This window comes from Triticum aestivum, chromosome 1B (genome assembly GCF_018294505.1).
Source record: "Triticum aestivum cultivar Chinese Spring chromosome 1B, IWGSC CS RefSeq v2.1, whole genome shotgun sequence".
Lineage (NCBI taxonomy): Eukaryota > Viridiplantae > Streptophyta > Magnoliopsida > Poales > Poaceae > Triticum > Triticum aestivum.
This window is the reverse complement of record NC_057795.1, coordinates 614,976,998-615,002,967: the sequence shown is the minus strand read 5'-3', so window position 1 is coordinate 615,002,967 and position 25,970 is coordinate 614,976,998.

Genomic DNA, 25,970 nt, shown 5'->3' with positions numbered 1-25,970 from the left:
GTATATAGGCATCACGTCCTCAACAAGTAGACCGACTCCTGCCTGCATCTACTACTATTACTCCACACATCAACCGCTATCCAGCATGCATCTAGAGTATTAAGTTCATATGAACAGAGTAACGCATTAAGCAAGATGACATGATGTAGAGGGATAAAATAAAGCAATATGATATAAATCCCATCTTTTTATCCTCGATGGCAAAAATACAATACGTGCCTTGCAACCCTTTCTGTCACTGGGTAAGGACATCGCAAGATTGAACCCAAAGCTAAACACTTATCCCATGGCAAGAAAGAAAAATCAAGTAGGCCAAACCAAACTGATAATTCGAATAGACTTGCAAAGATAACTCAATCATACATAAAAGAATTTAGAGAAGATTCAAATATTATTCATAAATAAACTTGATCATAAACCCACAATTCATCGGATCTCGACAAACACACCGCAAAAAGAGATTATATCAAATAGATCTCCACAAGAGAGGGGGAGAACATTGTATTGAGATACAAAAAGAGAGAAGAAGCCATCTATCTAATAACTATGGACCCGTAGGTCTATGGTAAACTACTCACATCTCATCGGAAGGGCTATGGTATTGATGTAGAAGACCTCCGTGGTCGATTCCCCCTCCGGCAGAGTGCCGGTGAAGGCTCCAAGATGGGATCTCGCGGATACAAAAGGTTACGATGGTGGAAATTGTGTTCCGTCTTCTCCCCGGATGTTTTCGGGGTACACAGGCTTATATAGGAGGAGGAAGTACGTCCGTGGATGCCCGAGGGGCCCACGAGACAGGGGGCGCGACCTATAAGGGGGGCGCGCCCTCCTATCTCGTGGAAGCTTCGGCTGCTTCTTGACTTGCACTCCAAGTTCTCTGGATCACGTTCGTTCCAAAAATCATGCTCCCGAAGGTTTCATTCCGTTTGGACTCCATTTGATATTCCTTTTCTTTGAAATACTGAAATAGGCAAAAAACAGCGATATGGGCTGGGCCTCCGGTTAGTAGGTTAGTAACAAAAATGATATAAATGTGTAAAATAAAGCCCATAGACATTGAAAACAGGTAATATAATGGCATGGAACAATCAAAAATTATAGATATGTTGGAGACGTATCATACCCCCTCCGTTTTATTAACTCTACATATTAGGTTTGACCGAAGTCAAACTTCCTAAAGATTAACCAAGTTTATTGAAAAATATAAACATTTACCATAACAAATATGTATGATGTGAAAGTACATTCAATAATGAATCTAATGGTATTTATTTGTTATTGTACATTGATAACCCACAAGTATAGGGGACGAATTGTAGCCTCTTTCGATAAGTAAGAGTGTCGAACCCAACGAGGAGCTAAAGGTAGAACAAATATTCCCTCAAGTTTTCACCACCGATACAACTCTACACACGCTTAACGTTCGCTTTACCTAAAACAAGTATGAAACTAGAAGTACTTTGTAGGTGTGATAGGATTGGTTTGCAAGTATATAAAGACCACGTAAATATAAACTAGGGGCTGTTTAGATAAAGAAGCAATAAAGTTAGTATAGCGAGTATGGAAAAGTGGTGGTAGGAGTTGTGAAATTGTCCCTAAGCAATTGACTACTTTACTAGACCGATAGCAAGTTTTATGTGGGAGAGGCCACTGCTAGCATGTCATCCCTGACTTGGAATACTATGCACTTATGATTGGAACTATTAGCAAGCATCCGCAACTACTAACATTCATTAAGGTACAATCCAACCATAGCATTAAGATATATTGGTCCCCCTTCAATCCCGTATGCATCAATTTCTATGCTAGGTAGAAGCTTCTGTCACTCTTGCCCTCCAATACATACTCCTATCAACATACAACTAACCCTATGGTGTGATCCACGCGCGCGCTCATATTATGGGCACCAAAGGACAACAACATAACCACAAGAAAATTAAACCAATCATAGCAATTCACCAATTACTTAAAGGACAACGAGAATCTACTTAGACATCATAGGATGGAAACACATCATTGGATAATAATATGAAGTATAAAGCACCATGTTCAAGTAGAGGGTACGGCGGGTTGCGGGAGAGTGGACCGCTGTAGATAGATGGGGAAAGGTGATGGAGATGTTGGTGAAGATGACAGAGGTGTTGGTGTAGATCGCGGTGATGATGATGGCCCCGGTGGTGTTCCAGCGCCACCGGGAGAGAGGGGGAGGGAGCCCCTCGTCTTCTTCTTCTTCCTTGGTCTCCATGGCGTGGGAGGGGCGAGAGCCCCTCCGAGATTGGATCTGTCTATCTGTCTCTCTCTGTTTCTGCGTCCCTAGATTATGCACTTCCACTGTTTCTTATATTCCCGGAGATCCGTAACTCCGATTGGATTGAAACCTTCAACATGATTCGTTTCTGGATATTAGCTTTCTCGCAGCAAAAGAAGAGAAGCAACCGCCTTATGGGGTGTCCATGAGGGTCAAGGGCACGCCCACCCCCTTGAGGCGTGCCCCTGCCTCGTTGGCCCCTCGAGCATCGTCTCGCGTTGATTCTTCTTCCCAAAAATCATAAATATTCCAAAAATATTCCCCGTCTGTTTTTATCCCGTTTGGACTCCGTTTGATATGGGTTTTCTGCAAAACATAAAACATGCAACAAACAGGAACTAGCACTGGGCAATGGATCAATATGTTAGTCCCAAAAATAATATAAAAAGTTGCCAAAAGTATATGAAAGTTGTGCAATATTGGCATGGAACAATCAAAAAATATAGATACGACGGAGACGTATCAGCATCCCCAAGCTTAATTCCCGCTCGTCCTCGAGCAGGTAAATGATAAAAAAGATATTTTTTGATGTGGAATGCTACCTAGCATAATCTTGATCATATATCTAATAGTGGCATGAATATTAAGAAACGAGTGATTCAAAGCAATAGTCTATCATTTGACATAAAAGAATTTAATACTCGGGCATCCTAACAAACAATCACGTCTTTCAAAATATCAATGCTAAAGAATGTTATCCCTACAAAATCATATAGTCTTTTATGCTCCCTTTTCTTAACACAAGGTACCCCTCATGCTCATCCTGGTGTTAGCCAAGCAATTGGTTCAGACTTTTTAACGCGCTTCAGCTTTTTCAACCCTCACGCAATACATGAGCGCAAGCCATGGATACAGCACTACAGGTGGAATAGAATATGATGATGGAGGTTGTGTGGAGAAGACAAAAAGGGAGAAAGTCTCACATCGACGCGGCTAATCAATGGGCTATGGAGATGCCCATCAATTTATGTCAATGTGAGGAGTAGGGATTGCCATGCAACGGATGCACTAGAGCTATAAGTGTATGAAAGCTCAAACTGAAACTAAGTGGGGTGTGCATCCAACTTGCTTGCTCATGAAGACCTCGGGCATTTGAGGAAGCCCATCATCAGAATATACAATCCAAGTTCTATAATGAAAAATTCCCACTAGTATATGAAAGTGATAACTCAAGAGACTCTCTATATGAAGAACTTGGTGCTCATCTGAAGCACAAGTGTGGTAAAAGTATAGTAGCATTGCCCCTTCTCTCTTTTTCTCTCATTTTTTTATTTTCTTTCTTTTTTTGGTGGGCTTCTTTGGCCTCTTTTTTTATTTGGGCTTCTTTGGCCTCTTTTATTTTTTATAAAGTCCGGAGTCTCATCCCGACTTGTGGGGGAATCATAGTCTCCATCATCCTTTCCTCACTGGGGCAATGCTCTAATAATGATGATCATCAGACTTTTATTTACTTACAACTCAATATTACAACTCGAAAACTAATACATGATGACTATATGCATGCCTCTAGCGGTGTACCAGGATGTGCAATGATCTAGCATAGCAAAAATATCAAAAAACTGACAAGCCCTGAAAATATCGTGCTAGCTGTCTTACGGTCATGCAAAGCAATATGAAAATGAATGCTCAAGTCATGTATATGATGATGATGGAAGTTGCATGGCAATATATCTCGGAATGGCTATGGAAATGCCATGATAGGTAGGTATGGTGGCTGTTTTGAGGAAGATATAAGGAGGCTTATGTGTGATAGAGCGTATCGTATCACGGGGTTTGGATGCACCAGCAAAGTTTGCACCAACTCTCGAGGTGAGAAAGGGCAATGCACGGTACCGTAGAGGCTAACAATGATGGAAGGGAGAGAGTGCGTATAATCCATGGACTCACATTAGTCATAAAGAACACATATACTTATTGCAAAATTTTATTGGCCCTCGAAGCAAAGTACTACTACGTATGCTCCTAGGGGGGAGGTTGGTAGGAGTTAACCATCGCGCGCCCCCGACCTACACGCAAAGATAACCAATCAAAATACAATGCCCGCCAATTTGGTTACATAGTTAGGAGACCATACGTGCATGCTTCGGGAATCACAAACCTTAACACGAATATCCTTAAACACATCCAATTACTAGAACCTCCCACATATTATCATCTCTATATCGCAAAACTATTGCAAGGAATCAAACATATCATATTCAGTGATCTACAAGTTTTATGTAGGATTTTATGACTAACCATGTGAATGACCAATTCCTGTGATATCTCTAAATAGATATAAGTGTAGCAAGAGAGTTTAATTCTTTCTACAAAATATATGCCCACGTCTAAAAAATTTAAGTGAAGCAAAAGAGCATTCTACAAATGGTGGGTTTCTATGTGAAGAGAAACAGGCAATTCAAACTTCAAATGATATAAGTGAAGCACATGAAGCATTCTATAAAGCCATACTCAAAAGATTTAAGTGAGGTGCAATGAGCATTCTATAAATCAACCAAGGACTATCTCATACCAGCATGGTGCATAAAAGAAAAGTGAAAACTAAATGCAAAAGACGCTCCAAGATTTGCACATATCACATGAACGAAACGAATCCAAAAACATACCGATATTTGTTGAAGAAAGATGGGATGCCTTCCAGGGCATCCCCAAGCTTAGACACTTGAGTCTCCTTGAATATTTACTTGGGGTGCCTTGGGCATCCCCAAGCTTGAGATCTTGCCTCTCCTCCTTCTCCTCGCATCGAGACCTCCTCGATCTTCAAATATTTCATCCACACAAAACTTCAACAGAAAACTCGGTAAGATCCGTTAGTATAATAAAGAAAATCACTACTCTAAGTACTGTTGTAAACCAATTCATATTTTGTTTGTGCATTGTAGCTACTGTAATATAACTTTTCCATGGCTTAATCCACTGATAGAAATTGATAGTTTCATCAAAACAAGCAAACTATGCATCAAAACAGAATCTGTCTTAAACAGGGCAGTCTGTAGTAATCTGAACATTCACCATACTTCTGGTACCACCAAAATTCTGCCAAAATTACGAAAAATAAAAAAATTGCATAGAAAGACAGTCAAAAAGTTTCAGAACCTTTTGACGTTCCAGTAAAAAATGTACAATCGCGCACTACAGCCAAAGTTTCTGTCCTGTACCGCACAAACCAACAAGCATTGTAAACATCCTAAAGGCAAACCTTGGCACATTATTTTTATTTTTAAACTTTATAAAGCACACAACAGAAATAAATGACTCTCTAAAACTTCCGGGTTGTCTCCCTGGCAGCGCTTTCTTTAAAGCCATTAAGCTAGGCATAAAGTGCTCAAGTAATGGATCCACCCAGATCCCAAGGTATATAAAAGCCAATATTAATTAACAATGATTTGTGATTTAGCAGTGAGCACAAAGTAACATATATCAAGCAATGACGAAGTCTAACTCTCTTCCTATGCGTCAACATGTCATGAAAGAACAATTCATGCACACATATTAAGGCCAATGCATATTATAAATAGTTTCTTGCAATTTTATCGTGTGGGAAACATAGAGAGGTGGAGATATAGTTCCTCTCTCATAATAATTGCAAGTAGGAGCAGCACGCACAGGCATATTATATCTATCAAAATCATCATGTGTAGTAGTAAAACACAACCCATCAATATAATCCTTAATAAGGGCAAACTTCTCCGATATAGTGTAGTTGGGAGAATTCAAAAAGATAAAAGGACTATCATGCGTGGGTGCAATAGCAACAATTTCATATTTAACATAAGGAACTATAGCAAGTGCATCTCCATAAGCATAATTCATATTGGCATCTTGGCCACAAGCATCAACAAAAGGGGATATTTCAAAAGGATCAACAGGATCATAACAATCATCCTTCGGTAAGCATGAAGGGAAATTAAACAATGTATGAGTTAAAGAGTTACTCTCATTAGAAGGTGGGCACGGGTAGCTAATCCGCTCTTCCTCCTTTTGTTCTTCACTCTCATCATCATCTTTTTCATCCAATGAGCTCACAGTTTCATCAATTTCTTCTTCCATAGATTTCTGCAAAATATTAGTCTCTTCTTGGACAGCGGAGGAGTCCTCAATATATGGTTTATCATAGGCATTAGAAGCATAATTATCATAACAATATTTAAGTATGGCAAATTTTTCAGATTTGTAAAGAGTAGCATCATACTTTCCAATTAAAGAAGCAATTTCATAAGCAGCCTTAAAAGCAACAAATTCTTCAATTTGTTAAACATCATAGTAATTAAAAACACCCTTAGCATACAAAGATACGATTTCATTATCACTAAATTCACATTGGTAGGGAAGGTGTTTCTTAGGGTCTTCAGAACAACAAGTAAAATCATATATTTCACATAAATTCCAAGCATAGCATTGCAAACGATCAATTTGATCCAGTAAAACTTTCCCTTTTTCAGATATGCGATGTCGCACATAACAAGCATGCTCATGTAAAGATTTGCCCTCAACTAAGCTAGTTGGGGTTTCAGCACGAGCACATAGGGATCAAAGATGATCCAAGTAAAAAGCTCTAGGAGTGTGATAGATTTTGAGTGGTTCTTCAACCATTGGTGTAGTAGGTAGAACTATTTTTTTGGTATTTTGCGTTTCATACCCATAACTAAAGATATAAAACAACTTAGAACAGCAAATAAAAATTACTTAGTGATAAAGCAAACAAGCACACACGAGAATATTCACCCCACGCTATAACTCCCCGGCAATGGCGCCAGAAAAAGGTCTGGATAACTGAGGGAGTCCTGGACTAGGGGGTGTCCGGATAGCTGAACTATCATCATCGGCCAGACTCCAAGACTATGAAGATACAAGATTGAAGACTTCGTCCCGTGTCCGGATGGGACTTTCCTTGGCGTGGAAGGCAAGCTTGGAGATACGGATATGTAGATCTCCTACCATTGTAACCGACTCTGTGTAACCCTAGCCCTGTCCGATGTCTATATAAACCGGATGGCTTTAGTCCGTAGGACGAACAACAATCATACCATAGGCTAGCTTCTAGGGTTTAGCCTCCTTGATCTCGTGGTAGATCTACTCTTGTAATACCCACATCATCAATATCAATCAAGCAGGACGTAGGGTTTTACCTCCATCAAGAGGGCCCGAACCTGGGTAAAACATCGTGTCCCTTGTCTCATGTTACCATCTGCCTAGACGCACAGTTCGGGACCCCCTACCCGAGATCCGCCGGTTTTGACACCGACATTAGTGCTTTCATTGAGAGTTCCTCTGTGTCGTCACCGATAGGCTCGATGGCTTCTTCGATCATCAACAACGACGCAGTCCAGGGTGAGACCTTCCTCCCCAGACAGATCTTCGTATTCGGCGGCTTTGCACTGCGGGCCAATTTGCTTGGCCATCTGGAGCAGATCGAAAGCTACGCCCCTGGCCATCAGGTCAGATTTGGAAGTTTGAACTTCACGGCTGACATCCGCAGGGACTTGATCTTCGATGGATTCGAGCCATAGCCGAGCGCGCCGCACTGTCACGACGGACATGACTTAGCTCTGCAGCCGGACAATAACCTGGAGGCCGCACACAAGTCCGCTCCGACCTTCAATTCGGAGCCGGCTGCGCAGATCGAGGATGGGTGGCTAGACACCGCCTCGGGGGCTGCAACCTCTACGGCGATAGAGCCGAACGCTGATCTTGTCCCTCATGAAGCTCGTGACTCCGAGGTGCCGGACTCCTCGCCGGACTCCGAACCTCCCACGCCCCCCCAATCGAATCCGGTTGGGCGCCGATCATGGAGTTCACCACTGCGGAAATCTTTCAACACTCACCTTTTGGCGGCATCTTGAGTTCGCTAAAGTATCTCTCGTTATCAGGAGAGCCCTGGCCGGACTGCGGTCAGGACAGTTGGGATGCAGACGACGAAGAAATTCAAAGCCCACCCACCACCCACTTAGTAGCCACTGTCGACGATCTAACTGACATGCTAGACTACGACCCCGAAGACATCGACGGTATGGACGACGATGCCAGAGACGACCAAGAACCAGCGCCTACCGGCACTGGAAAGCCACCTCATCATATGACATATACATGGTGGATATCCCAAAGGATGGGAATGGCGAAGGAACAGCGGAGGATGACCCCTCCAAGAAACAGCCCAAGCGCCAGCGTCAGCGGCGCCGCTCTAAATCCCGCCACAGCAAGAATGAAGATTCGGGCGTCGGAGATAATAACACCCCAGACAGTGCCGAAGACAACCCACTCCAGCAAGATTCAGCACAGGAGGACGGAGACGCCAACCGTCATGAGAGAGCGGCAGAAGAAGAGGTAGAGGATTATATGCCTCCCTCCGGAGACGAGGCAAGCCTCCACGACGACGAATTCGTTGTGCCTGAGGATCTCGTCGAACAAGAGCGTTTTAAACGCAGGCTTATGGCCACGGCAAACAGCCTCAAGAAAAAGCAGCAACAACTTAGAGCTGATCAAGATCTGCTAGCCGACAGATGGACTGAAGTCCTCGCGGCCAAAGAGCATGAGCTCGAACGCCCCTCCAAAAGCTACCCTAAACGCAAGCTGCTCCCCTGATTAGAGGAGGAGGCATATGAACCTGCATCACCAGCAGACAATATGGCTGACCGACCACCCCGTGGTCGCGACAGAGAGGCCTCTAGGCCCTTCATTAGAACCGTACCCCAGCATCGCTCGAAAAGCACAAGGCCACAGGGGAACGCTCCGGACATGCGAGATATATTGGAGGATAAGGCAATACAATCAAGATCGATCTATGGATCTTGTGGGCGCCCCATGATACGTGACGACAACCATCGCGCTGGACACAGTAAGTCCGGCCGGGCCGAACAAAATAGACAAAGCTCTTTTGAGCTCCGTCGTGATATCTCCCAGTACAGAGGCGCCGCACACCCACTATGCTTCACAGATGAAGTAATGGATCATCAAATCCCCGAAGGGTTTAAACCCATGAATATTGAATCTTACGATGGCACAACAGACCCCGCGGTATGGATCGAAGACTATCTCCTGCACATCCACATGGCCCGCGGTGATGATCTTCACACCATCAAATATCTCCCACTCAAACTTAAAGGACCAGCCCGGCATTGGCTTAACAGCTTGCCAACGGAGTCAATCGGGAGTTGCGAAGACCTGGAAGCCGCATTCCTCGATAACTTCCAAGGCACGTATGTGCGACCACCAGACACTGATGACCTAAGCCACATAATTCAGCAGCCAGACGAATCGTCTAGACAATTCTGGACATGGTTCTTAACCAAGAAAAACCAAATCGTCGACTGTCCGGATGCGGAGGCCCTCGCGGCCTTCAAGCATAACGTCAGCGACGAGTGGCTTGCCCGGCACCTGGGACAGGAAAAGCCGAAATCCATGGCAGCCCTCACATCACTCATGACCCGCTTCTGCGCGGGTGAGGACAGCTGGCTAGCACGCAGCAACAACCTCAACAAAAATTCTGGCAGTCCAGATATCAAGGACCATAATGGCAGGTCGCGTCGCAACAAAAACAAACGCCGCATTAACGGCGATAATAGTGAAGATATGGCAGTCAATGCCGGATTCAGAGGCTCTAAACCCGGTCAGCGGACAAAGCCATTCAAAAGAACTACTCCGGGTCCGTCCAATTTAGACCGAATACTCGACCGCTCGTGCCAGATACAAGGCACCCCCGAAAAGCCAGCCAACCACACCAACAGGGACTGCTGGGTATTCAAGCAGGCAGGCAAGTTAATTGCCGAAAACAATGACAAGGGGCTGCATAGCGATGACGAGGAAGATACCCGACCGCCGAACAATAGAGGACAGAAGGGTTTCCCCCCACAGGTGCGGACGGTGAACATGATATACGCAACACACATACCCAAAAGGGAGCGGAAGCGTGCACTCAGGGATGTATACGCGATGGAGCCAGTTGCCCCGAAGTTCAATCCATGGTCCTCCTGCCCGATCACTTTTGACCGAAGGGACCACCCCACCAGCATCCGCCACGGCGGATTCGCCGCATTGGTTTTAGACCCAATCGTCGATGGATTTCACCTCACCAGAGTCCTGATGGACGGCGGCAGCAGCCTGAATCTGCTTTATCAGGATACAGTGCGCAAAATGGGCATAGACCCCTCAAGGATTAAACCTACCAAGACGACCTTTAAAGGCGTCATACCAGGTGTAGAAGCCAATTGTACAGGCTCAGTTACACTGGAAGTGGTCTTCGGATCCCCGGATAACTTCCGAAGCGAGGAGTTAATCTTCGACATAGTTCCGTTCCGCAGCGGCTATCATGCTCTGCTCGGACGTACCGCGTTTGCAAAGTTCAACGCGGTGCCGCACTACGCATACCTCAAGCTCAAGATGCCAGGCCCTCGAGGAGTCATCACGGTCAACGGAAACACTGAACGCTCTCTCCGAACGGAGGAACATACAGCGGCTCTCGCGGCAGAAGTACAGTGCAGCCTCTTAAGGCAATTCTCGAGTCCGGCCGTTAAGCGACCGGACACGGCTAAACGCGCCCGGAGTAACCTACAACAAGACCACCTGGCACGTTCCGAGCACGCGTAGCAGTGCGGCCCCAACCCCAGCCCCTGCAAAACGTCAAGACAGGTCCTTCGCGTACACCATTACGCTTTGGAGATACCATGGGCATGGGGAGAGGGGCACGACCACGATAGGCCCAGAATGCGGCTCAACCACACCAGGGGCTCTCAAGTGTGTCGTTCTTTTTTTTCTTTTTCCTTTTTATTTTTACCCACAGGACTCCGTTCGTCAGAGGCCCTGTCCGGCAGCAGACCTGCCGAACTCACGATGCAACAGCCAGGGAAGGAGAAAGGCTACAACGAATATCCAGGTGGTCTCCATTACGAGCATTAAATCTGTTTTATACACCATTCCGCAGCCTACCCCTGGAGGGGGACATGTTTAATAGTCCCATCCCTTGCTTATCGCACCATTTGTATCGTTCTGCATTCACAGCAGTTTTTCTTGAATAAGTAATGCAGCACCTTTTTGCTTCCAATTGCATTTCTTTCTTATACATATGTTCATTTATGACATGTTGCATCCGTACATTTTGGTACGGCTAAATACACCAGGGGCTTATGTTTCCCGCATCATGGTGTGATAAGTCCGAACACTTTCACAAGTGCGGCACCCCGAACTTATAGCATTATATGCATCGGCTCCGAATCATGTCTTGGGTCAATAGTTGGGTTTGCCCGGCTCCCATGTTTTGGTACCTTACGTTCCGTTGTATCGGCTAAGGTAGCACTGGGAGAACCACTGCGATTGCGCCCCAGTTGAGCTGGGCGAGCGCCTCAGTGGAGAAAGCTAAAACTGACCGTCATGATGAGGCGAGAGCTGGTCGCTGTTCGAGAGGTTTTTTGCGAGTCCCTAAAGACTTATGCCGCTTAGAGCGAGGAGCCGGCTTTGTCCGGCCCAGGCGTGGATAGCGCCCCAAATTCGGCCTTCCGAATACTAGGGGCTTCGCCGAAATTTAAAATTATAGAATTCTATGGCTAAGTGAGAGTGTTCAAGCATTATAAGTCCGGTTGCCTTGTTCGTTGTGTTGAGCGCCTCCCTAGATGGACCCAAAAATGGGAACAAGAGTGCTCAAATTTATCCCGAACACCCCAGCACTCGTGGCATGGGGGCTGAAGCCGACGACTTGCCATCTCTCAGATTTGATAAACAGCCGCACAGAAGGTAATATTTTAAATTAACAAGCGTTGCTTAGCGCATATGAACTAAGTTTTCAGCGCACAGGATAACAAAATGCGAGTCTACTCAAATATTACATCTTTGGAGCACTCACCCGCAATAATGCGGGCACCCTTCAGGACACTCTTATAATACATCTCGGGCGTGCGATGCTCCTTGCCCTGCGGTGGCGCGTCCGTCACAAGCTTCTGAGCATCCATCTTGCCCCAGTGCACCTTTGCGCGGGCAAGGGCCCGACGGGCACCTTCAATACAGGCGGAGTGCTTGATGACTTCAACCCATGGACACGCATCCACCAGCCGCCGCACCAGGCCGAAGTAGCTCCCAGGCATGGCCTCCTTAGGCCATAGCCGAACTATGAGGCCCTTCATGGCCTGTTCGGCCACCTTGTGGAGCTCGACCAGCTGCTTCAGCTGGTCGCTAAGGGGCACCGGATGTCCGGCCTCAGCATACTGAGACCAGAAGACCTTCTCCGTCGAGCTCCCCTCCTCGGCCCTGTAGAAAGCGGCAGCATCGGACACGCTGCGGGGCAGATCTGCGAACGCTCCTGGAGAGCTCCGAATTCGGGTAAGTGATAGGTAATTCACACTCACATGCTTACTTTGCATGAAAAATGCCTTACCCGCCGCTATTTTCTTCAACGCCTCGACTTCCTGGAGGGCCTTATAGGCTTCTGCCTTAGCGGCTTTGGCACTCTCAAGAGCCGTTGCAAGCTCGGACTCTCGAGTCTTCGAGTCACGCTCCAAACTCTCGTGTTTTTCCACGAGAGCCTGGAGCTCTTGCCGTACCTCCGCCACCCGCGCCTCCTGCCTCTCTCGCTCGGTGCATTCCGCGGCCGCATTACGTTCGGCCGCGGACACCGCCTCCTTCAGGGTCGCCACCTCGCTTGTGGCCCCTGCAATACCCACGTTATCCTTGTCATTCTTCTTGCAACCAAAATCCTTTTCTGTAAGGTACAATTTTAATAAGGTGTTACTCACCTTCATTGTCCTCGAGCTGCTTCTTGGCACGGCCGAGCTCGTTCTCGGACCGCTCGAGGCTTTGCTTCAAAGTATTGACCTCCGCAGTCAGTGCGGCAGAGGTCAGCAGCACAGCCTGCAATCCCATATTGACATATTTTTTATGACTCCTGCGTATATCTTTTTAGATCCTCAGTCCGGCTTTTCTTTCCGAACACCGAACCGAGCATCAGGGGCTACTGTCTATGCGGTACTATTTTACATATATCGAAATTCTTACCTCAAAGCCTGTTAGAAGGCTGTTGCAGGCTTCGGTCAGCCCGCTCTTGGCGAGCTGAACCTTCTGAATCACCGCACTCATAACAGTGCGGTGTTCCTCTTTGATGGAGGCCCATTGAGCGCCTCCAGCAAGCTATCCGGCGCCTCCGGTTGGACGGAGGCTGCCGGCGTCACGGTCTTGCCCTTCTTATGAAGGGGCCGCCCGCCGGACTCCGGAGCCACTATGGGTTCCGGGGCCGAGTCCGGTGCAAAGTCCGGGAGGTTGTTCTGCGACACCTCCGGGGCCTCCTCCTCCTGGTAGGTCCCTTCCCGGGATCCCACCTCGGCATCGTCCGCATCACGGGGGGTGGAGGCGGTCGGAAGGGAATCCATATCCGACGCACCCAAGGACCCGCTCGACGAAGCGGGAAGATCATCCTTGGGCGGACTGCAGGGTTGTATGCGGCATTAGAAAGACACCATGTGGCGAAAAGAAAAATCATGAAGTTATTCGGGAGTCCGGATACTTACGATCTCGCCAGGGGCTTGGCCCTTGGGGGCCAATCCTCGTCGTCGTCGCCGGCGTTGGCAGAGCAGTCCGGGGAAGAGTCCTTCCCTTCTTGGACCCTTCGGCCTCCCTCGTTGGGGAGGCCTTCCTTTTCTTCCCTCCCCCCGCTGGGGGAGAGGCTTTCTTCTTCTCCTCCTCGCCTTTGTGGGAGGAGTCTGCCTCGGAGTCATCATCCGATAACACCTGAAAACGGGAACTCTTCCGAGTGCCCGTGGCCTTCTTCTTGGCCTTCTTCTCCGGCACCACGTGGGGTGCCGGAGCCAGCAGCCCCGTTAAGCGGGCGTCCGCTGGGTCCTCTGGTAATGGGGCCGGACAGATAGTCTGTTCGGCCTTCTCCAGCCAGTCCTGTCAAAGGAGAGGGAGTTTAGATCCCGCATAGAGTCAAACTATGGAAAACAAGCGTCCCGTAAAGGGCAAAATCGCTTACCTCGTCAGCTGGACGCTGCGAGCTGAATCCGCGATCTTCGGTAGCGGATGCGGGGGCCTCGGCACCCTTAAACAGCACCCTCCAGACATCTTCGTATGTAGTGTCGAAGAGCCCGCTCAAAGTCTGGTGCTGCGCCGGATCGAACTCCCACATATTGAAGCCCCGTCGTTGGCACGGGAGAATCCGGCGGATGAGCATGACCTGGACTACGTTGACAAGCTTGAGCTTCTTGTCCACTAGCTTTTGGATGCAGGCTTGGAGTCCGGTCAGCTCCTCCGAATCACCCCATGTCCGGCCGCTCTCTTTCCAGGAGGTGAGCCGTGTGGGGATGCCAGATCTGAATTCGGGGGCCGCTGCCCATTCAGGGTCACGCGGCTCGGTGATGTAGAACCACCCCGATTGCCACCCCTTAATGGTTTCCACGAAAGTGCCCTCAAGCCAAGTAACGTTGGACATCCTGCCCACCATGGCGCCTCCGCACTCCGCTTGACTGCCCTTCACAACCTTCGGCTTGATACTGAAGGTCTTGAGCCACAAGCCGAAGTGGGGCTGGATGCAGAGGAAGGCCTCACACACGACGATGAACGCCGAGATGTTGAGGATGAAATTCGGGGCCAGATCATGGAAATCCAGGCCGTAGTAGAACATGAGCCCCCGGACAAAGGGATGGAGTGGGAAGCCCAGTCCGCGGAGGAAATGGGGAAGAAATACTACCCTCTCATGGGGCCTGGGGGTGGGGATGAGCTCTCCCTCGTTGGGGAGCCGGTGCGCGATGTTGCTGGACAAATATCCGGCGCTGCGCAGCTTCTGGATGTGCCCCTCCGTGACGGAGGAGGCCATCCACTTGCCTCCCGCTCCGGACATAGTTGGAGAAGGTTGAGGTGAGATGTGCGGACTTGGGCGCTGGAGCTCGAGTTCGCGGAGATGGATAAGCCAAGGAGGAAGAAGGCGCAGGTAAAAGGGTTGGATCTTTATCCCCTTATATGGGCGGACAAAAACATGTGTCCCCACCGGCCTGATAAAACTCGCTTATCTCCCAAGCGCCGCAATCAATGGCGCGGTTGGGTTACCCACGTCCGTATTGATGGGAATCCCGGAATAAGGGGAACACGATCTCTGCTTCGACAAGACGTGCCAAGGAAACCGCTTCGCTAAACGCGCTGAGGTGGTACAATAAAAACAATTCGAGTAAAGGCTTGGTAGTGGTGTGACGTCACGCCACCAAATACGTCAGCAGATTGAACTTGTGTAATATTATTCTCTCTACGGTGGTACGTGGAATTTATTTTGCAGAGCCGGACACTATCCTGGTGTTCACAATCTTCTATAAATTATTCGGAGGAGGAACCCGCCTTGCAATGCCGAAGACAATATGCGCGCCGGACTCGTCGTCATTGAAGCCTGGTTCAGGGGCTACTGAGGGAGTCCTGGACTAGGGGGTGTCCGGATAGCCGAACTATCATCATCGGCCGGACTCCAAGACTATGAAGATACAAGATTGAAGACTTCGTCCCGTGTCCGGATGGGACTTTCCTTGGCGTGGAAGGCAAGCTTGGCGATACGGATATGTAGATCTCCTACCATTGTAACCGACTCTGTGTAACCCTAGCCCTCTCCGGTGTCTATATAAACCGGATGGCTTTAGTCCGTAGGACGAACAACAATCATACCATAGGCTAGCTTCTAGGGTTTAGCCTCCTTGATCTCGTGGTAGATCTACTCTTGTAACACACATCATCAATATTAATCAAGCAGGACGTAGGGTTTTACCTCCATCAAGAGGGCCCGAACCTGGGTAAAACATCGTGTCCCTTGTCTCCTGTTACCATCCGCCTAGACGGACAGTTCGGGACCCCCTACCCGAGATCCGCCGGTTTTGACACCGACAATAACCCACAAGTATAGGGGATCAATTGTAGCCTCTTTCGATAAGTAAGAGTGTCGAACCCAACGAGGAGCTTAAGGTAGAACAAATATCCCCTCAAGATCTATCGACCACCGATACAACTCTACGCACGCTTAACGTTCGCTTTACCTAAAACAAGTATGAAACTAGAAGTACTTTGTAGGTGTGCTAGGATAGGTTTGCAAGTATATAAAGAGCACATAAATATAAACTAGGGGCTGTTTAGATAAAGAAGCAATAAAGTTAGTATAGCGAGTATGGAAAAGTGGTGGTAGGAGTTGTGAAATTGTCCCTAAGCAATTGACTACTTTACTAGACTGATAGCAAGTTTTATGTGGGAGAGGCCACTGCTAGCATGTCATCCATGACTTGGAATTCTATGCACTTATGATTGGAACTATTAGCAAGCATCCGCAACTACTAACATTCATTAAGGTAAAACCCAACCATAGCATTAAGATATGATGGGCACCAAAGGACAGCAACATAACCACAAGCAAATTCAAACAATCATAGCAATTCACCAATTACCTAAAGGACAACGAGAATCTACTCAGACATCATAGGATGGCAACACATCATTGGATAATAATATGAAGCATAAAGCACCATGTTCAAGTAGAGGGTACAACAGGTTGCGGGAGAGTGGACCGCTGTAGATAGATGGGGGAAGGTGATGGAGATGTTGGTGAAGATGTCAGAGGTGTTGGTGTAGATCGCGGTGATGATGATGGCCCCAGCGGCGTTCCGGAGATACTGGGAGAGAGGGGGAGAGAGACCCCCTTCTTTTTCTTCCTCCTTGACCTTCTCCCTAGATGGGAGAAGAGTTTCCCCTCTGGTCCATGGTCTCCATGGTGTGGGAGGGGCGAGAGCCCCTCCGAGATTGGATTTGTCTCTCTGTCTCTCTCTGTTTCTGCATCCCCAGATTCTGCCCTTTCACCGTTTCTTATATTCCTGGATATCCGTAACTCCAATTGGATTGAAACCTTCAACATGATTCGTTTCCGGATATTAGCTTTCTTGCGGCAAAAGAAGAGCATCAACCGCCTTACGTGGTGTCCACGAGGGTCAGGGGCGCGCCCACCTCCTTGGGGCGCACGCCCCCTGCCTCGTGGGCCCCTCGAGCATCGTCTCGTGTTGATTCTTCTTCCCAAAAATCATAAATAGTCCAAAAATATTCTTCGTCCGTTTTTATCCTGTTTGGACTCTATTTGATATGGGTTTTCTACAAAACATAAAACATGCAACAAACAGGAACTGGCACTGGGCACTGGATCAATATGTTATTCCAAAAAATAATATAAAAAGTTGCCAAAAGTATATGAAAGTTGTAGAATATTGGCATGGAACAATCAAAAATTATAGATACGACGGAGACGTATCATATATGTTAATATTTTTTTAAACTTTCTGAGAGTTTACAAAACTTGACTTTGACCAACGCTAATACGCAGACTTAAATAAAAATGTAGGGAGTACACATTTGTTTTCTTAGTTTGTAGTAAATTAATCATTTGTTTTAATTGTGAAATAAATATATTAGGCTACTGACTTCGAATGTAATGGTCTATACAATTCAATAGCTACAATCATTATTGAATTCCAAGATGTATACGAGGTCTATAGTACTTCACAATATGCTCAAACTCACATAATCCCAGTCAAATGAGAATCTAAATGCATTTCATAGTCATTACTTTGTATGATGCAACAAAACCAACTATAACTCTACATCATCCATTATAAAAGCAACATTTTGAACACATCCCAATGTATGAATGAAACATGTAGAGAGAGCTTGCGAAGATGGAGCAGATAGGGCGGGAAAGATTGTATGTATGTGGACGAGAGATTAGGAGATAAACCTAACAAGATAGAGAGAGATAGAGAGAGGAATAAGTTAGGTCTGTGAAAAATATGGAGACATGTAATATGCGTGAGATGCGTGTGCATCCGGATTCTGTACACGTGGAAGGAGAAGAGACAACAGGTTTGATGAGAGAGCTGGAAAAACATGGACGAGAGGGGAAGGATCTCGTGGGTTGAGGGATTGATAATTTTGTCCGGGGGAGAGAGGGATTGGTAATTTTGTGCGGGAGAGAGAAGGGGGGTGGAGGAGTCAGTCAGCCGTTGTCACATCATCCTGCTTTCAAATGGCCCCGCATTCTCTAGTGCAGTGTGGTCGCCATCTTTGATCTCCTCGATGCCCTCTTTGAAGACCGAGGTGTTGTGAATGCTGGGGTGCAGAGAAGCACAAGCGAGAGTGGTCGCCATATAACCTTGGGTGGGGATGAATTGTGTGCTCGGGGGAGGGTGTGTGTGTGTGTGCGGTGTGTGTGTGTGTGTCAGATATTGAGAGAAATCAAACCTATGGAGAGAAATGTGTGTGTATGTGATGGAAAGCTACATGCTAAATATGGTTTTTACGAAGAGATTGTGCGTGCGAGATAGAGAGCGATGTGCGGGCGTTGAGGTGGGCAGGGGCCGGGTGAGGGTGTCAAAATGTGTGCGTTGATGCATGTGTTACATGCGATCGTGCAAGGGACGGACGAATCGGGAGAGATGGTTGTTGTGTTATGGATGCTCCTATCTCTCTCTCTCTCTCTCTCACCCACAGACACACACACATACACACACACAGGTAAAATAGAACACTGTTCTCTCATGTACACACAACGTATCAGCATCTGTCTATATCTCACTCATGCATGATCATTTGCACATTCACACCTCTCTATGTCTATCACACGCACACGTCTCCACATTGCCCTTCTGCCACGACACACATATGGACACATACACACGTTCTCTCTCAGTCACACACACAAAATCAATATCAAAAAAACTAGGGCGCACCTAAAACGTCCAAATCCAAATAAACACGAACTGGAGCTAAATTCAAATGTATGGAAATATTGTAGCGTCTGTATTAAAAAAACTAGGGCGCACCTAAAACGTCCAAATACAAATAAACACGAACTGGAGCTAAATTCAAATATATGGAAATATTGTAACGTCAAGAACTTTTCCAGGAAAAAAAGTTGAGTAATATTCGGGGATTATTTTCACACACACAAAAAGGTTCAGTGGATGTCCATCGAGCGTGACATGGTGACGCACCGTTCGATCGACCGCGCAGCCGCGGTTCACACGCTTGCACATGATTCCGTATCGTGGCTGTGGTAACTAATATAAGGGCTGCCTGAGTCTAATGTTTACGTGTACTACTACGGTTTTCTTTTAAGTTTGACCAACCCTATATAAAACTAAACTAAGCTCCCATACGCGCACTCATCAATATGCCACCACCGTCGTTGCGCATGCCAGTGCCGCTTGCTCCGGCCAACAATTTCTCGCCCATCACTGCCGTGTCGCCACCATCCCTGTGCCATAAAGCCGAAGGCTCGCCCGCTCACATCGTTTGCAGTCCCTCCTTGCAATGCCGCCGCGCTGCCAATCACGCAAGTAGCTGGTGGAGCCATGTCTATGCACGTAGCATATGAAGAGGAGGACGAGCACGTGCTCCAGCACGTCGGCGAGGAGGAACTAGCGTGTAATTGTCGTCTCCGCCCGCGCGGAGGAGGCGTGCATGGTGGCTGTCATGGTGGAAGCCAATCGCGCCCGCGCCGAGCCCGCAAACCAGGTGCGGACATGGAATCTACCTTTGAGACCTTGAATGCCACGTGGAACCTACAATCTGAAGGAGCAATTTGGGTCAGTTGACTCTTGTGAGCCATTGGATGCAACATGGATGGCTAGAAGGGCTTCCTCAACCTCCAAAATTGATGCACTGTTCATCTTCTCAGCCCGCCACATGCCTAACCACCTGCCGCCGCTGCCCCACCCTTCCTTGAACCGCCTGCCACCGCCATGCTCCCCCCACCCCTGCCATCCGTTTAACCCCGGGCACGATCCATTTTTTCGGCGAACTGCATTCCACACACAACACTCATAAGATAGATCATGGGCACCCTACCACCCTAATATAGATACTGGGGTAGCTTCTTTGCCGTCTTCTTCCTTCTCTCCATCAAACTTCTTTCACAAATCGACTGACCCAAATTATACTACTAGTACAAATGTATTAAGTATAGTAGGAACACGAAGATACGAGCAGTAGTACCAACTGCAAGAAGAACAATAGTATGACATAGTACTAGTACTACTGTACGTACTAAAGAGTTCAAATAACAAGAAAGAACATACAGTTCAAATAATGAGAAAGAACATAAACATAGCTCTGCTGGGGGCTCAGCACAACACACCCTGAAATAAAACTAAGAAACTAGTCCGCTTGACACTACAGTAGAACCAGCATGAGCGACGGCACTGCCACCTTACTCAGAGTCCGAGTACATGTCCTCGACTTCGTCCTCGTCCCTCTTCCTCTTCCTCGTCACCGACGCTTCTTTGCTTGAACCATACATTGGTCTCTACTTCTTCATCCAACCCTTGTAGATATTTAAACAAAGGTAGGAATCCATTGCTGCATACAGGATGTGATCTTCATCTAATGTCTTCGACTCCCATGCATGATGAAACTTGTGGTGAGGTTTCTTCAGTTTAGCGTATGAAGGATCAATCATGGTTGCTGCAAGGGTCAGCATTGAAGGCTGAGAGGAGGACACCAGGCTTTCCTTCTGGAGATTGAAGGGATGGCGTACAACGAGGCCTATCCAACCCAGGACATCCCTGTCGTTCCTAAAGTTTACAGTAACGAATTTCACTCTTTCGTCCTTGAGGAAGTTCTTAAAATCCTGGCACCCAACGTCGGCATGGCATATGTGGTAGACCAAGCACACGTTATGTACGCAAACCTGGATCACGGCGGGATCACGGCGGGCTTCTTCTTCTCTGCCTCCTTTAGAATCTTCTCTCCTTCTAGGACTGTGGTGTACTCAACATCTAGCCCAGCGACCCACTCATCCTTTGAACTGTTGAACATGCATAGGAAGCAAGCAAGGCATGCTTTCACCGTCGCGGATCCACGTGTGTAGATGACGATGAACTCATCACTGGTGATGGCTCTAACCTGGTATTCAGCGGCGACCATGGAGATTTGGGAGGCCATGGATTCTAGAGGAGTGTTAGGAGAAGTTGAACTGGTGTAATGTGAAAGGATGGGACGACTGGGAGCGAACTGTTGTAAGGTACTGTAGTAGTAGAAGATGGGGACGAGTAGGGCGTGCAAACTGCGTGGGGTTATTGGCTTGCCCGGTGGATAAACGGCTACAAGCCCCCAAAGAGTTCTCGAGTACTATGCGGGACCCACTAGATGTCATGTCTACTAGACCCATATTGTAGGCCTAACAGTATAGCTTCTGCCTGTTCGCACGCCATGCCGGCACGTGGATGTAACTTCACTTAATTCCGTCAACTGTCACTTCGCCCATGACCTTCGCCTCCCTCGCGCAATCGCGCCCTTTGAGACTTCGACCGGCTATAAATGAGCAATTTTTTGCGTACTCCGCATGCATGACACTCTATCTGGTCCTTTTTACTTCCGTCAACCATTTGCAAAGTGTTTGACCAAATTTATACTTAAAATATCAATATCTACAATACTAATTATAATGAGTATAAGAACTACGTTTTATAATGAGTATGAAAATATTGATTTGACATTGTGAATGTTGATACATTTTTCTATAAGTTTGGTCAAAGTAGAGGTACATTGACTTAAGACAAAACTTAAATGCACAATGCACACTAGTTCCTCCATCCTGGTGTGTGCCATGTCCTATCTAGTCATCACAACAAGGTTAGCTATTAGAGTACTACTACCTCCCTTCTAGTTTAAAGGGCTCGATTCAAAAAATTCACCTACTCTTACCAAGATAGAGGCGGTGGAATAGTTTTTGTATTCTGCAAAAGTACTCAAGTAATGCATGTGTTTACCAATGCATTATCGCATTGCATGCATGCATGAACACTAGTTACTCTAACCCCCCTCTCTTCTTTAATTATTTGCCACATCAGCATGTTTGCTATTCCCGTGTGCATAATACTAGCTAAGATACCACCATTATGGCCAGCCTTAATCATCGCATGCAATAATTTTGTGCACCTTGAAATATGAACATGTGTGGGGCGTGTATGTTTTTAATGACTTGAGACTATACCTAGCCCAGCATGCAAGATGACTTATTATGCACCATTCCCCGTACTTGCAGGAAGCCCGTTCGTCTCCAAATCTTTTCCTCTCCATGTGTGAAAACAATATGCCTGCTTGACTCTCCTTCTCCCTCCGGCGGTCCCACCACTCCACCCCGTGTGGAAACAAAGTCGGCATGCATGACTCTCCTCCCCCCGCGCTCGTCCAATCTGTTGTGACCAGCAATATTTCTACCCCTTCCCTCCCCCGTAATTTACTCCAACAAATATGCCCATGTAGCTGTTACATTAATCACACAACATATCTTATGGGATGCTGCTTCAGTTACTTAACTACAGGTGCATTGGGTCACTGACATATGGGCCCAACAGGGGTGTGGCCCATATGTTAGTGATGCAACTGGACCTGCAGTTAAGTCAGTGCAGCTTAGCCCATAGCTTACGTAGGTGTGCCATTGCTCGCTATAAATATTTCGCCTCCCATGACATTCAGAAGGACGCTCATGATCATCGCTATATCCTCCCCCTCCCACTCACGTCGACCACCATGACATCGCCCCTCCCAAGCCCTAGGCGCCCCTCGGTGCACCGCACGGACGGTCATGCGTCGCCGTTCCATTCCTCGCCGCCAGTAGTCGAGGAGGACACGTCGGTGTTCCGCTCCTTGCCGCGACGCGTCGGCGTTCCCAATCTTGCCAGCACGCGCGTCGAAGGACGCGTCGGTTCACTGCTACAAGGAGAATGCCGCACCGCCCGCCGAGCCCCCCCCCCCAGCCTTGAGGAGCTTTGGAAAGAAATGGATGTCGCCTTGTGGTAGGCTTTGCCTCCGGTAGAGCACGCCAAAATAGAGGAGAAGAAGAAGGCCGAGGAAGAGAAGCGCGCTGCGGGGAAAGCTATCTGGCAAGCCTATCTCACGTCTAAGAGAGTCAGGCAATTGTCTCTTTGGCAGAAGGCTCGTGCGAGGGCCGTGAGGAAGGCGTAGGACGCCCGTGCCAAAGCCCTAAGTGCAGTCGGGCCCAAGCACCTCATCTATGCTTGCTGGTACGTGGACCGGGTGCACGCTTCCAGCAAGGAGGAGTACTTGTTGGCGCCGGATCACCACACCAGTGAGATCGCAGTCGCCCGCCGGCAAGCTGCCAATCAGCACCTCGTGAGTTGCGAGGCTGAAGAAGAGGCGTTGTGTCGGCGCGCTGGGATACGGCCACGCACCAAGGCACTCGTGGTGCGCCGCAAGCGCTCCTGCGAGCGCCGTGGCTTTTAGTAGGAGTATAATTTCATTTGGTAAGGCGATCTCATTAGTTTCGGGACGCAAATGATAAATCCCAAACGTTCTGGAATTATTAGCGTTCTTAATTAAGTATGTAAAAGGGAAAGTTTGGAAACCTTGTGTATCTGTACGCATTTTGTAAGTACGTGCATATAGCACAAATTTTACTATGTAATATCGCACTACACGTCTCTCTATATATTCTTTGTAGGATCAGAAGTATGTCTAGAGGGGGGGTGATTAGACTACTTGACCAAATAAAAACTTATCCTTTTCCCAATTTTAGTATTTGGCAGATTTTAGCTATCTTAGCACAATTCAAGCAATCTTCACACAATTCAAGCAAGCATGCAAAGACTATATGAGCAGCGGAAAGTAAATCATGCAACTTGCAACAATTTGAAGGGGAAGGGATTGGAGAATTCAAACGCAATTGGAGACACGGATGTTTTTGTCATGGTTCCGATAGGTGGTGCTATCGTACATCCACATTGATGGAGACTTCAACCCACAAAGGGTAATGGTTGCACGAGTCCACGGAGAGCTCCACCCACGAAGGGTACACGAAGAAGCAACCTTGTCTATCCCACCATGGCCATCACCCACGAAGGACTTGCCTCACTAGCAGTAGATCTTCACAAAGTAGGCGATCTCCTTGCCCTTACAAACTCCTTGGTTCAACTCCACAATCTTGTCGGAGGCTCCCAAGTGACACCTAGCCAATCTAGGAGACACCACTCTCCAAGAAGTAACAAATGGTGTGTTGATGATGAACTCCTTGCTCTTGTGCTTCAAATGATAGTCTCCCCAACACTCAACTCTCTCTCACAGGATTTGGATATGGTGGAAAGAAGATTTGAGTGCAAAGCAACTTGGGGAAGGCTAGAGATCAAGATTCATATGGTAGGAATGGAATATCTTGGCCTCAACACATGAGTAGGTGGTTCTCTCTCAGAAACGGTAAGTTGGAAGTGTAGGTTCGTTCTGATGGCTCTCTCCACGAATGAAGAGGAGGTGGAGGGGTATATATAGCCTCCACACAAAATCTAGCCGTTACACACAATTTACCAATCTCGGTGGGACCGAATCAACAAACTCGGTCAGACCGATTTAGTAAACCTAGTGACCATTAGGATTTTCGGTGGGACCGACTTGCAACTCGGTAGGACCGATATGGTTAGGGTTAGGTCATAACATAATCTCGGTGAGACCGATTACACAAACTCGGTGAGACCGACTTTGGTAATAAGCTAACCAGAGAGTTGGTCAGATAAACTCGGTGGGACCGGCTCGCTCATCTCGGTTGTACCGAAATGTTATGAAAGGGAAACAGAGAGTTTACATTGCAATCTCGGTGGGACCGATCGCTCATCACGGTGGTACCGAAACATTACGAAGGGAAACAGAGAGATTACAATCCCATCTTGGTGAGACCGAGATCCCTATCGGTGAGACCGATTTGCCTAGGGTTTGTGGCAGTGGCTATGACATCTGAACTCGGTGGCGCCGGATAGAAAGAATCGGTGGGGCCGAGTTTGACTTTAGGTTTAGGTCATGTGTGGATATGGTAAAGTAGTTGAGGGTTTTTGAGCATATCACTAAGCACTGTGGAGCAAGAAACTCATTAAACAACACCTCACCCCTTCTTGATAGTATTGGCTTTTCCTATAGACTCAATGTGATCTTGGATCACTAAAATGTAAAATGTAGAGTCTTGAGCTTTTGAGCTTGAGCCAATCCTTTTATCCTTAGTATTTTGAGGGATCCACTTTCCTCATCCATGCCATGCCATTCATTGAGCTTTTCCTGAGATGTTCATCTTGGAATGATGTTAGCTCAATGAGCTATATGTTGTTAGGAATTACCAAAACCACCTAGGGATAGTTGCACTTTCATGCTTGCAGACTGTGCTACTCCCTCCGTCCAGGTGAATAAGTCATCTTTGGTTGTGCACCGTGACCAAGAAGGAGGGAAGACTAATACACCTAGACGTAGGGAGTACTACTATTACTTATATACGCGCAAATGCACGTTTTAACATTACGATGCATTTTTTGTAAAAGTATAAAAACATCAGTAGTCAAGCTTGTGAAACGACTCAATGCAAAACAAATGCAAAAATGCCCATTTGATTGTTTACTTTTTGCTTCCTTCTCTGTGATTATTTCTCTGTTGTACTTTGTACGGAGTATCTCACTGGTTGAAAAGGCATGCAAATTCCCAAACTGCTTCCTACACCCTGTATTGGTTTTTTTGCCTAACAAGTTGTGTCGTGCAATTGGAATTCCAACTTGAGTACTACTACTAGTAGGAGTACCAGGGGCCAGTTCTTTTAGGCTTCTAGATTAGCAATCCCATAACTACTACCTCCGTCCTGGTTTATTGGTCCCCGTTGTAATCTGTGTCAAACTTTGATCATAAATTT